The following is a 14,829-nucleotide window of genomic DNA, read 5'->3' on the forward strand; positions in this document are numbered from 1 at the left end:
TCAATGTGCTTGGACTTCTGGTGAGACCTTGGTTCCTTCACTTGAGCTATTGCCCCATTGTTGTCACAAAATAATGTAATTGGCTGCTCAATGGATGGGACGACTCTAAGTTCAGAAATGAACTTCTTCATTCAAGCGGCTTCCTTTGCTGCTTTAGAAGCGGCTACATACTCTGCCTCAGTGGTGGAATTAGCAGTTATGTTCTATTTGGAACTCTTCCAACTAACTGCGCCACCATTGAGTGTAAAGACATACCCAGATGTAGACTTCTAATCATTAGGAACCGATTGAAAATCGGAATCAATATAAGCTTCAAGTTTAAACTCTCCTTCTTCATATATCAAGAATAAATCCCTAGTCCTTCACAAGTACTTAAAGGTATTCTTGACTGCTATCCAGTGCTCTTCCCTTGCACCAAACTGATAACTGCCAGTAATGCTTATAGCATGTGCAATATCAGGTCTCGTATATAGCATAGCATACATTATGCTTCCAATAGCGGATGCGTAAGGTATCTTTGCCATCCGCTCTCTTTCTTCAGAAGTGATGGGACACATCTCCTTTGAAAGATGGATTCCATGCCTACAAGGCAATAATCCTTTTTTGGAACATTGCATGTTAAAACTTGTTAACATTTTGACTGTGAATATTGACTGTGAGAGGCCAATCAATCGTCTTGATCTATCTCTATGGATCCTGATACCTAAAATATAGGTTGCCTCTCCTAAATTTTTCATGGAGAATTTATGTAACAAGAATAGTTTGATCGATGATATCATCGGTACATCGTTCCCGATCAAAAGTATATCATCAACGTATAAAACTAGAAATGCAATTGCACTCCCACTGACCTTCTTGTATACACAAGGTTCATCCGGGTTTTTGATGAAGCCAAACAATTTGACTACTTCATCAAAATGGATGTTCCAACTTCTGGAGGCTTGTTTGAGTCTATAAATGGATCTCTTAAGCCTACACACCTTCCGAATTTCACTATTGGATTCAAAACCCCGTGGTAGTTCTATATAGATGTCCTCCTCAAGAAAACCATTTAGAACTTAATTCGGAATGACATTAGAAAGCTTAAATCACAAGGATCAAAGTTTAAGAAGATCATTTTGCCCAATTCCCACCTGACTTTTCCGAAAAATTAAAAATTAATTCGAAATGACAGACTGGACCTAGTTCTATTATGGATTTTGAAAAAAGGCGGGAAAAATAACAACCTTTTTCCTAACTGTGTGAACATTTGTAGACAGTTAGGATCCTATGCTTCTAACAACTTTTATGTTTTGAGTTTTTGCTAAAAAGCCCCCGATTTGTTTAGAAAAATTGGTTTTCACTGAGGACTCATTTGCAAAACACTTTTTGACAAAATGACTCCAAAAATCTTGTTCTTAAGTCCCCAAACTTTCCAGTTTTCATAATGAGACCATAATGAACAACTTTGAAGTTTTTAATTTTTGCAAAAAAGGACCCGAACTTTATGAAAATTGCAAAACCAATTCGGTCACTGAAACTGAAAATTTTGGGACCAAAGCACAGGATTCTGACGTCCTCATCACACACAAATCGGACTATCCTAATCAACATGAAATTGCATGAAATTTTGAGGATTTACAGATCAAGATGTGTTCTACAACTTTTATGAAGGAAGTGTTTCCAGATGACGAACACAAAAATTTGTAAAAATCGCAGAACATGCAGAGGTCAGTCTGAAATCATTTTTTACATACAGAAAATGCAACTTCGAGCATCAATCATGCTAATCTAATCCGCATGGAATTTTATGAAAATTCTATGCTAGACAGATCTGAATGTATTATACGACTTTCATGAAGGAAAGATTTCCAGATAACAAACGTAGAAAATCAGAAAAATTGTCAAACCGAGCAAGGTCATTCGGAATAACATGAGAACGGAACATAAGATAAGCATTCCAGATTCTGATCTAACATCACGAAGAGTTTTTCATCTAGCAAACGACCTATGATATTTTTTGTATTTGAATTTAAAGATTCGTAATTAATAAATACCCTAATTTAAACACGTGATCTTAGCTAAGAAAAGAAACTAACCAATCCAAAGATAATGTTTTTGGTATATTTTTAAAATTAATAATTAAAAATTTCTCAAGATTAACTATCAAGATTAAGATATTATCTAATTTAAACTAGGAAATAAACCATGCTAAATCTTAATTTAAATCAGAAAATTATCCTAATATTTTAGAATCTATTTAGATATGCATCTAATCCAAACTATCCTAACTTAACAACGAAATCTAATCTAACATGCAATCTAACTTATCCTAATCCATTAAGAAAAATTACCTAGAATTTTCTTAAACATGCAAGATTATGTGAAAATATAATCTAATCTAATTGTGAGATTTTTGTAATTTCTTTTAGGGAACCAATCAAAGATAAGATATCTACCCGCCACAAAAATGTTCATCAAATCGTCAAAAGTCCGAGGGCCCAATTGCAGAAGCCGAATAAGTTAAAAGACTGAATTTGGATTAATTCCTTTTTTTATGATTTCTTACTATTGAAAGACTCCAAAAAGTAATTTACTGACCAAAACCATGAAAGCAATCTTATTGGAGGTAAGTTCTTGCTTAGTATGAAGTAATGAATTAGTCTTGGTATCATCATAAATAAAAGACTAACACCCTATTTGATAACCCAATTAGGTACCGAGAAATATAATTTCAAAGCTTAATGGGATTAAGCATGTTTGATGGCCTTTAGTATAATTGACTGAACGATTTAATTAAGTCCAAAAATCAATTATTCTAATCAGTAAGAGCGGTGCTACTTATTTAATTTAACCAAATAAAAATTGATGATAGTTAGAGTCTTGCCAAATATACTAATAAAACCTAACAATAATGGTTTTTTTTTCTATGTTTGGAAAGATAATAATAGCATGCAACTATCAATTTGTAATTATCGTCAAACAACTTCTTAATCTATTTTCAGCACTTAAGATTGTCACTTAAAAAATTCAGCAGTGCTTAATTTTTAGTTTCACCAAACAAACCCCAATTAAAAATGATTTGTTTCTCAGAAAGTAGCCAGGACATTTAATGGCATGGCACCCAAAAGAGGAAATCAAGGGCTAGGGCCACGTGCCTAGGCATCTGAGCTGATGGGTGGGGGAGGGGGGCTTGGGCATCAATCCAGTCCAATTAAGGGGGGCCCACTTGCCCAAGGGGTCGTTATTGGGGGAAGCTTGATGTCTAGCCTACTCTTAATGGGCTTCATATTGGCCCATGCTGTTGGCATTCAATGTTTACTCTCAAGAAAGTGTTGGAGAAACATCTCCAAATGAATTTTGATGATACATAAACTATTATTAGTATAATATCTACATTGTTTAAGTGCAGATATATTCAAAGGACTGATTAATACCCATAATGTTATTCATTGAAGAAAAGATCACAAGACTGTCCATGAAAGATCGTATAAACAGCACCATCGATCTAAAAAATCAGCTAAATGTCGATGTCTCATTAAGGCTGTAAAGATCAAGCAAATGGTAATGTTCAGGTAACGCATCATTTAATATGACCATTACGTCACTATTGTAACCGTTAAGACTAGACAGGCACAGCAGAAGACCCAACAAAAAGGAGAATAGTTAGCCTGATAGGTAGTCAGAATTGCAGCTACAGTACAACAGCAGAAGCTATTTCAGGAAAGTCTATAGAAGTTAAGAAATAGGCTGTATGGGCGATCAATTCCGCGGACAGCAGCACCAACGATTCTAAACGACTACCTTACCTCTCCCAGACATCAGCAACAGCTAATTTGAAGATGCCTATAAAAAGAAAAGGTCCTTGAAGCCAAAGAGTTTGAAAAATAGTGAGCTTGTAATTCTCTAAAATTCACTTTTTGTTGTATATTAAGCAAAAAGCTTTTGCTTGTCGATAGCACTTGCTCCATTGTAATTGTGCTAAAATTTCAAGTGTACCAAGTAATAGCAGCATCCACCTCCTAAAGTGTTATCTACAAACTGATAGAAGTGGTGCTTGCTGAGTGTAACTTGATCAGCAAATTACTAATACAATTCAGCCCACCTTGTGACTGTTAATGGTGAGAGTAGACGTAGGCTTGGAATCAAAGCCGAACCACTATATATCTTTGTGTGCAATTGCTTATTCTTCTGTTTATCATCTCTAGCATATAAGTGATACATTGCCTCTCATATAGTTGGTGTATTGTGATATCTCTTTTGTTACACGCTGTTTTCCGCAAAAGTTTTAAAATCTTCCAAAACAACCTATTCACCCCCTCCTTTAAGTTGCATAGTTAGTCCCAACAGAAAGTATTTTATCCGAACGTATACACACCCGTTTGACGGTCAACGCGATGTAATCGACTGATCATAACTAACCTATGCTAAGAGTCTCATCCTGCTTGACCGGTGCGGACAATCCCTATTCTGTTCAATTGTCATCGATTTGCTTCAACCATATATATGCTAATCCCCTATAACACCGGATTAGTTGTCATCGATCTGCGTCGACTGTCCCAAACCTCTAGAACACTAGAGTCTGGACAAACGTAGTGGAAAGTCGATACCTTAATTCACGGGAATCATTGAGGAGAATCAATAAGTCCGAGCCCAATCCGGGTGCGTTGACAGCTAAAACTCTCGCCGGATAAATATGTTCTGGACGTATTATAAATGAGTGAGATGATAACTTCAAGGTATATGAGTAGGTGAGAGATTACATGGGGCTCGAAATAGGCTATTGTCCCGACAACTGCCCGGGACACGTCGATCCAAGTTAGGTAAACTGAGGCACTACACAGCCGTAGTGGTTTCTAACAAATCCGATAGATGAGATTCCCACGGTGCAACCACGTACGTAATGGAGCACTACTAGGTATTGGTCATACCCAAATCCCACTGACATATTGAGTCCATGATGTTGACTATATATACATATATAATATATGTATGCACATGATAGGTCTTTAAAGGAAAGGAACCCAAAGCATTGTAGATTCCAAGGTTGCCCATTTGAAGGGACAAGTACTTTATGACTGAAAATTTTTGCTTTACCACACCAGCTTCCATGGACTTCACTTCATTGCATCCCACTTTTGATTGCATGGCTTTACACGAGAAAATTATGCCAACCATAAGAGAATTCCGAGTCATGACAAGAAATGATGAAGTCGGACACGTTCACAATCTCCTTCTTCCTACTTCCTCTAAATTTAGAAGTGAGTTAATCGTTTTGACAAGAATGGTGGGGAACAGACAAGGGATTATACTTTTAATTTATAAAATGAAGTGTTGGGGTTTGATTTGGTGAATGTTTGAATATGACTCACTATAATGGGAGATGACTTTTTGAAGTTATTCGCAAGTGAGATCCATCCTAAATGATCGTTATTACGAATATGCCTTTTTGAGAGCTTGGCTGATCACGTGAATTGGATTGGATCCTTCCAAAGGGTATTGGAGCAGTGCATCAGCCAAAGTGTGCTGGTTAAACCGTCCGAGTCACCTCTTGAACTTGTTTTGGACAATGCTACACTTGACACTACAGAGGCCATTTCTAAAATCCTACATGGGTGATGTGGTTCTAGTCTAAAGTTTGGCAATGATAAGTAAGACCTGTCCGTTCAAATTGCCACCACCTTTACCACTCCTTTTAGAACTTGACCCGCCTGGATTAGGGTTAGATAGTTACAAATAGCTGCCAAGCACTGACATAAACTATAGTATCTATATGCCAGGTGAGAGAAAGTGCTAAACCATCCGGGTCACCACCTTGTGCTCCTGTAGGCGTTTGGCCCACGTGGATTCCGGCTATGTAGTTATAATTTGTGATATGCCATTTTTCAAGGAATTGCTGAAGATGTTATTACAGATAGAGAGGATCTGAATCTTAAGTAAAAGAAAAAAGAAAACCCTAATACCAAAGACTTGTACAAAAGCTAAAACCTAAAATCAAGGTGAAGTCTCACCCATCTCAAACACTATGAAGTTGAGATGAGAGAATTTTGTGTATATTATTTGCTTGAAAAAAATGAATTAGAACTACAAGGCCAAGGCCCTTTATATAGGGAAAGAATGAACAGTAATGAACAGTAAACCTAGATTATATATTATATCTAACATCCCCCCGCAAACTCAAGGTGAGTTGAAACAAGTCAATTGGAGTTTGGAGAGAAGATCTAGGAAGCGCCCAGGTGGATGTGTCTTTGTGAAGATATCGGCAGTCTGATCAGCTGATGAAGTAAAGACAAGTCGTAGAGTGCCACGAAGAACATGAGAGCGGATGAAGTGACAATCTATCTCAATGTGTTTGGTGCGTTCGTGGAAAACATCATTATGTGCAATTTGGATAGCATTGCGATTGTCGCAATGAAGGATTGTCCCGCTATGATGACGGACTCCCATATCTTCCAGTAGCCATCGCAACCATAATAACTCTGATGTGGTATCAGCAAGAGCTCGATATTCAGCTTCTGTACTAAAACGAGCAATAGTAGATTGTTTCTTGCTACGCCAGGAGATAAGTGAAGTGCCCAAGAAAAAACAGTAACCCGTAGTGGAGCGACGATCATGAGGGTCACCACCCCAGTTAGCATCTGAATAGGCAGTCAACTCCAATGTCGAATGAGCTGAAAAGTGAAGGCCATGAAATAACGTACCCTTGACATAGCGAAGAATACGAAGAACTGTAGCAAAGTGAGTTGTACGAGGCGTTGTCATGTACTGGCTGACAATATGAACAGCATGAGCGATGTCAGGGCGAGTAACAGTGAGATATATAAGACTGCCAACTAGTTGTCGATAGAGGGTAGGGTTTTAGAGAGGAGTCCCATCACCGGCATCAAATTTGGCATTGATCTCAAGAGGGGTCGTAACGACCATGGTGTCCGTGAGTCCTGCTCGAGAAAGAAGATCAGTGGCATATTTTGCTTGCGAAAGATAATAACCGGATGTGTCTGAGGTAACCTCCAAGCCTAAAAAATAACTAAGTTGTCCAAGATCCTTCATCTCGAACTGTTGACTAAGATAATGCTTGAATTTTGAAATTCTAGGACGATCAGCTCCAGTAATAACCATATCATCGACATATAGGAGCAGTAGAATAGACCCACGAGAAGTATGTCGAACAAAAAGAGCATGGTCGTGGGGACTAGATTTAAAGCCAAGAGATGCCATGGTGGAGCTAAACTTGGAATACCATGCACGAGGAGATTGTTTCAATCCATATAATGCACGACGTAATCGACACACTTGGTGGGAAGAATGAGTGTAGCCAGGAGGAGGTACCATACAAACTTCCTCGGTGAGATCGCCATTTAGGAATGCATTTTTGACATCCATCTGAGATGTAGGCCAATGCTTAACAGCGGCGACATCAAGAAGACTGTGAACAGAAGTAAGACGTGCAACAGGGGCAAAAGTCTCTTCATAGTCAATGCCATATTCCTGAGTGAAGCCTTTCGCAACGAGGCGAGCTTTATAGCGGTCCACAGTACCATTTGCTTTTGTCTTAATCTTGTACACCCATTGACAACCGACAGCGGACTTACCAGGAGGCAAAGCAACTAAATCCCAAGTATGAGATTTGTCTAAAGCTTGTAACTCATCTGCCATTGCCTTCTGCCAAAGAGGGTTAGTACTAGCTTCTCTATATGTGCGAGGTTCATGAAGGGAAGCTATTGTAGAATAACAATGGTAATCTCGAAGCCAAACATAAGGTTGACTTACTCTGGTGGGGCGACGATCAGGGGAGGAAGGAATGACCGCTGGTGGAGAATCCGCGGAAGGTGTAGACATGTCAGAAGTGGCCAAAGTGGGGTCACCAGAAGGCCCTGCTTCAAGATAAGGGAAAGGTACATCTGGAATGGAAGAGTCAGATGTGGATGGAAGTGTGGTATCTTCTGGAAATAAGTCTACGGAAGGATTGGTAAAGAAAGGAACATGAGCAGAGGGGTCGAAGGGATGAATAGAAGAGAACATCTTGTGTTCCCAAAAAGTGACATGACGGGACACATGAAGACGATTGGAAGTAGGATCCCAACATCTATACCCTTTGTGCTCAATACCATATCCAATGAAGCAACATACATGGGCACGAGGTTCTAATTTCGTGCGCTCATGTGGATGAAGGTGCACAAAACAGGCACTACCAAAAACACGTAGAAGAGTCTAATTTGGGACACTACCATACAAACGCTCGTAAGGAGAGATGTGACCTATAATAGGTGATGGAGTACGATTTATAGTATAAACAGCAGTGTGACAAGCTTCCCCTCAAAACCGTTCAGGACAAGAGGCAGAGATGAGCAGAGTGCGTACAACATCTAAGATATGCCTATGCTTACATTCAGCTCTACCATTTTGTTGAGCGGTGCCGGGGCAAGAACGATGAATGATAGTACCATTTTGAGAAAGAATCCGAAGAAATTCTGTATCTCTATATTCCATAGCATTATCAGTACGAAAAATCTTAATATCCCGTGAAAATTGGGTTTTAACCATAGCAACGAAATTACGATAAATACGAGAAAATTCAGAACGATTTTTCATAAGATAAAGCCAGGTATATCGAGAATGATCATCCACAAAAATGACAAAATAGCGAGAGCCACCCATGGTGGGAGTGGGAGAAGGTCCCCATATATCAGAGTGAATGAGATCAAAAGGAGCATGAGACACAGAATCACTAATCTGAAACGGTAAAGCATGATGTTTTCCCAACTTACAAGGCAGACAGTCAAAATGTTTAGTGTCAACAGAACCTAAATGACCATTCGAAATTAAAGAGCTTAACCTAGAAAAGGAAGCATGACCTAACCGAGAATGCCAAGTTTCATATGACACTGTGGCAGCACAAGCAGCAAAAGAGGTTGGAATCTTTAGGGAAACAAGCTCAAAGAGACGCCCCACTTTACGGCCTGTCCCAAGTGTCTGTCCCGTCCGAGGATCCTGCACATGACAACCATGGGAAGAGAAGTGATTATCAAGACCAAGTTCACATAATTGGCCGACAGAGATCAAGTTGAGTGAGAGTTTAGGAACCATGAATGTATTAGTTAAAGATAATGTAGATGTGGAAATGTTTCCTGTATGACTAACTCTCATATGTGAATTATCGGCAGTAAGAATATGAGGTGCATGTAAAGCGGAGGATTTAGACTGAAATAAGGCAGAGTTGGATGTCATGTGATTGCAACAAGCAGAATCAAAGAACCAAGAATCAGAAATACCTGGAGTAGTAGACATAGTAGAAGTGCTAGGAATAGGAGGGGTAAAGGTACCAGATTCTCAGAGAACGGTGCTAAGATCTTCTAGATACACTAGTGTGTGGGACGATCCATGGGAAGAAGCTTCGACAGTGGCAGCATTGGCAGATGGATCGACAAAGGGACCTCGTGAGGGACCTCGGCTACGAGGCTGAGTGGTCGATCCTGTGGGTTGCATAGGTCGTAGCCTATCACAATTTGATGCCAGATGACCATGTCGGCGACAATGTTTGCAAAATGGACGGCGCATGGAGGAAGAACTCGAAGCGGCAAGTACTGCATCCATAGGCATGGATATGGGCATAGTAGGACGTTGCGTTTTCAAGGTAGCTAGCCGAGTCTCTTCATTCAGTAAATCTGATATAACTATCTCAATCGAAGGAAAAGGATCTCTATGTAGAATGGAGGCTCTCACAGGTTCAAACTCATCATTCAGAGTCATAAAAAATTGCATGACACGAATACGATCACGATGTTCAGCAACTTTGCGAATGTTATTATCCCCTTCCAAGCGTGGTTCACACAAGGTCAACTAATCCCAAATAGCATGCATAGATGATAGAAAATCATTAATGGACTGACCTGGCTCCTGATGCATGTGATATAAAGTCCATAATAACCGATATTGATGGGCAACATCTGAACTAGAATAACGACAATCAAGAAGATCCCAAGCTTCCCTTGCTGTATTAAAAAGGCCAAACTGGAGTCGGATAGATGGGATTGAAGTGTTTCGAAACCATGTGAGAATTTGATGATTTATGCTATCCCATTCATCCAAACGATCCACAAATTGATCATCAGTTTCTTCAGCAATTTTAGTAGGTACACTAATTTGTCCAGTGACATAACGCCAAAGCCGGCGTCCTTTCAAGAAACTTGATATTTCTTGAGACCATAAAATATAATTAGAGCCATTCAAAATAGTCTGAATTGGCATGGAGACTTCCATTCTATCCATGATATGCACTTTACTATTATGGAATCACCAGAATCTAGTATACTGAGAGCATATATGAGAAAAATAACGGCAAAAACGAACTCAGGACGTCGAAATACCTCAAGAACCGGTCGGAAAACACCGAAAACCGGTCAGGAAATGGTCGAAACGGCCAGAAAATCGACGGAACCGGTCAACGCCGGTCAACGTTCGGTCAACGCCGGTCAACGTTAGGTCAAAGTTCGACCAACGGATGACGTGGCGGACGACGTGGCGGATGACGTCAGCTCGGCGTGTGCCAAGCGCGTGCCAAGCGCGTGCCGGCGTGTGCAGGCGCGTGCCAGCTCGTGGAGGCGCGTGGATCTCACGCGCAGACCTTGAAGTGGCGCGTGATGACGCGTCCGGCGGAGGAAAGTGGCGAAATTTGACTAAATGACTTGACTGAGGGCGGCGAGTCGTGGGTTGGTGTCGATTTTTGGAAAAACACGGCGAAGGATGTCCAAAACACCACTGAACAGCGGTGAACGGCGGTGGGCTACCTGGGCCCGAGGCGCGGTGGTGCGTGGCGGTGCGTGCAGCGGCGTCCGGCGGCTGTTGGCAATGAAATTTCAGGACGTGGGTCGTCTGAGGGCGGCGAGTCTGCTGGTGGTCTCGGTTTTCCGAAATGAGCAGCGGAAGTATGCCGAGCAGTGAGGAAAAGCTTCGGTCTTATCGGAGAACCGGGGCAACGCGGCCGGTGCGGCTGGCGTCGTGGCGGCCACGGTGTGGCAGGCTCGATGGGCGCTCCTCAGGTAACAATGGTGCTCTGATACCAAGTTGAGATGAGAGAATTTTGTGTATATTATTTGCTTGAAAAAAATGAATTAGAACTACAAGGCCAAGGCCCTTTATATAGGGAAAGAATGAACAGTAATGAACAGTAAACCTAGATTATATATTATATCTAACACTATGATAAGAATAGCAACACTTACTCTTCATTTCAGCTGTTTGGCATGAATGAACGTTGAAACAATTTTGCAAAGGACTTTATAATGGTCGTCGTACTTTGCAGTTTTAGGGTTTGTAGCTGCTAAAGTATGATTTCGCAGCCTCATTCTTTTCATCACATCAACGTCACTTGATTTAAAGGAAGAAAAAGGCCAACTTGTCTAAGCTGGAGACTAATGTAACTTTTAACTACTTTTATTATATCAACCAAAGTTTTCTAGATGCAAATTGAATGCCTTTTTGTCTGGAGTGTAGGATCAAACATTCAATTTCATAGGCCCTTTTGCTTTTTCATTTCGAATGAGTTGTTAGCGTGTAGTCATTGCATCTGCACCTTGAGTTAACTATATTTTGAAAATCTGTGGAATTTAAATCACAATGACCAAAATTAATTTTTGTCGACAGTGCACGATGGACCAAAACCACAATGTTCCCTAAATCTTATCCTCAAATGGAAGATTGGAATTTGCCAGCAGACAGTAGATCATGTGCTTGGCAATAGAATCAGTCATCTTCCACTAATCAAACTCTATGAACATGGACAGAAGTTCCTTTCAAGAAACCGTCTGTTGTCGTTCCTCCTCAATTATGTTAGATTGTTCAGTAATATGGAGCATGCTTGTATTTTCCTAATAACACGGGCGCGAATGCTGAGCTCAAGTTGTCTGAAAGCACATGGAAAACCCACAAGCCTTACAAACAGGTTAAATCTAAGTTGGGAAAATTATTTAAAAAGTCCTAAATCTATTGCACCTATACTGATTTAGTCATAAACCTTTCAATTGTGCCAATTGAGTCATAAACCTTTTAACAATTTGCCAATTTAGTCCTTCCGGTCAATTTTGACTATAAATTGCTGATATGGACGCCGGTCGTCCTGCGTAGCACGGCCATCACAGAGTTCTACCTATGATAAATACATTGCAAGCAATTATACCGATTGCAATCATCAAAGGCACATGATCTTTTTTAACCCGTGATTGTCAATCAAGTAAGAAATGTAAGTGACAACGTTTAAGTTATATGACTTTCAATTAATTTCACACCAACACTGCTAGCCCATTCCACCAGTCATTTAAATAGATGCTGAACTTTTTGCAGACAAGTATTGTAGCTCAATAACCTCCTTTAAAACGCCACAACAATCAACTTCACCCGTAATAGGATTTCCATCGTTTGCACTTGAAAATTCTTGAGCTTGAGCTTCACTTACTTACGCACCATTCAAACCAATCACATTTCAAATGGTCTCTCTCAACCTATCGATTTAAATATTTGGGTTGGACTGTCTAGCACTGTTTAAAGCTGGTTCTGCCCTAGTTTATTCGTGTGTACATCCACCCTATTCGTCAAATTCCACATTTATTCTTAATCTGGCTTGCACGTGAGATATGTATTGAAGTATCAGATATCTCTTGACTATGGAATTTATATGCTATTTATATACATGTAGTCTTCCTTTACCTATCAATATAAGCTTTTGGGTTAGACTTTCTAACAGATACTACCCTTTCTATGTGAATAAAAGACAACCCCTGAATTTGTTTCGTGAAACTTTAGTAGTTCATACATCTAGTAATATTCCGCCTATTATGTTTTTGCAGATGAGAGGCGTTTGAAACTAAATAACCTTCAAGCGTATAAGCTAAAGCAAAACTCCAAATAAATCAAAGCTTAGGAGGATGAACGCTTTCAAGGCCATGTTTGCTCTTCGGGCAAATTTAAAAGGGTTTTGCTAGCATAACTCTATTTGAGCCATTGTGGGAGTAAGAGTACGTGGCGAGCCATAAATTTTTTAAAGAGTGGACCTCACAATAACTTAAAATTATTTGTTATTTATTTTTTTGCGATCTTAAACATGCTGTGATTCTCACAGTAAAATAAAAACTATTACTTAATCATTTCTCGGTTCAAATGGGAACAAAACGGCTTCCAAGCTTTCAAAGAGTCAAAGGGTCCTGGCTCTTTCCAGAAAAAGAACGTCAAGCAAAGTTTGCTTTGCTCTTGGCCTCGTCAGATTTTCACTATCTTCTTGGGAAGAAACTTTTGAAAAACCAAAAGAAAAAAGGTGCAAAGACTTTCACTATCAATTGCTGACCCTAATCTCCCCCAATTTCGTCTCAATAACCTAACACTGTCTCCAGCCGCAGCCGGAGCACTACTCTCTCTCTCTCTCTGCGCAAACGGCACCAGGCCGCCTTCGATGACAGCGGAACCACCACGCTATAGATCGTCACCGTTATCTTGACCATCTCGTCTCATTGTCTTGATGATCTCTCTCTCTCTCTCTAAGACGACCTGTTGTGGACATGGACAGTGCTATGCAGTTTGTAGACATCTATTTTTTACCTAAGATTTGACCAAATTTGACCGAAAGTATTGTTTCATTGAAAGTTCAATGGAATGGTACAATTGGGTCGTGCTCATCAAGAGGTTTTCTAATAAAACCCAATTTGCGCGAATTGAATAGATGATTCTTAAAATATGTCATTTTTTAATCACGACTATCTGATTGTGAGGTGTTGGAAAATTTATGATTTGACCCAATCGATTGGTTCCACCTTCAAGATAAAGCCATAAGCTTTCCGACCGCGAGAATTTGGCAAAAGGACAATATAAGTGCCATAAGTTGTGTACGGTGCTCACTTTAGTGCCAAAAGTTTTCGCCGGCTCACTTAAGTACCAAAAGTTTTTTTTGGATCACTTCAGCGCTAAAAATTTTGAAAAACGATCACTTAAGTGCTAAAATTTTTTAAAAACGATCACTTATGTGCCAATCTCCTGCAAGCCACTTCAGTTTCAGAAATTAATAAAAAAAATGCTACGTCGGATTTCCGGCGAAAAGTTGTGTACGGCACCGAAGTTGGCACTTAAGTAATCGTTTTTCGAAAACAAAAAAACTTATAACATCAAAGTGAGCGCCGTACACAACTTATGACACTTGTAGTGTTCTTTTGTCGCGAGAATTTACAGTGATCGCACTGTCAACCGAGAAAATATAAGAACTTTTCTCCCGGATCGTTCATTTGGCTGGAATCCCAGAAATCCACGATTTTGACACTTTTCCGAAAATTGAACCCACTTCATTAAAAAATTCTGGTCACAAGCTTTTTGCGGGCGCGAAAATCGAGTCAAAATCGAACAGAAAATCATGCCCGGTCAAAGTTTGGTCAAAACTTCTAAATAATAACAAAAACACAATCTTAAAAAAAAAAGAAAAAAAAAAGAAGCTAACTGCCGCTCCATGCTGTTTGCTTCGTTTGCAAGTCCATTTCTTTTGTCCTTGTAGCGAAACTCCAATCCGGAATACCACAAAGAGAGGCAGCTATACCCAATTTGCCAAAATGAATGGCGGGTATATTAAGATATTGCATCTTTGTCTAATCGCAAGGTGTCGGGAATTTTATGATTTGACCATATCGGTTAATTACATCTTAACGATCAAGTCATAAGCTTTCTGATGTCGCGAGAATCACGTTGATCAAATTGACATTTTACCAGTGTCGTCCATTCGGCACGGTTTTCGCAAATCCGTAATATAGGGACTTTTTTAGAAAATCAATCTGCATTCCAAAAAAATTCGGGTCACGAGCTTTTTGCGGGCGTAAGAAT

The sequence above is a fragment of the Syzygium oleosum genome, unplaced genomic scaffold, assembly GCF_021117445.2.
Source record: "Syzygium oleosum isolate NSW1041296 unplaced genomic scaffold, Sole_v2.1 Sole_v2.16, whole genome shotgun sequence".
Classification (NCBI taxonomy): Eukaryota; Viridiplantae; Streptophyta; class Magnoliopsida; order Myrtales; family Myrtaceae; genus Syzygium; species Syzygium oleosum.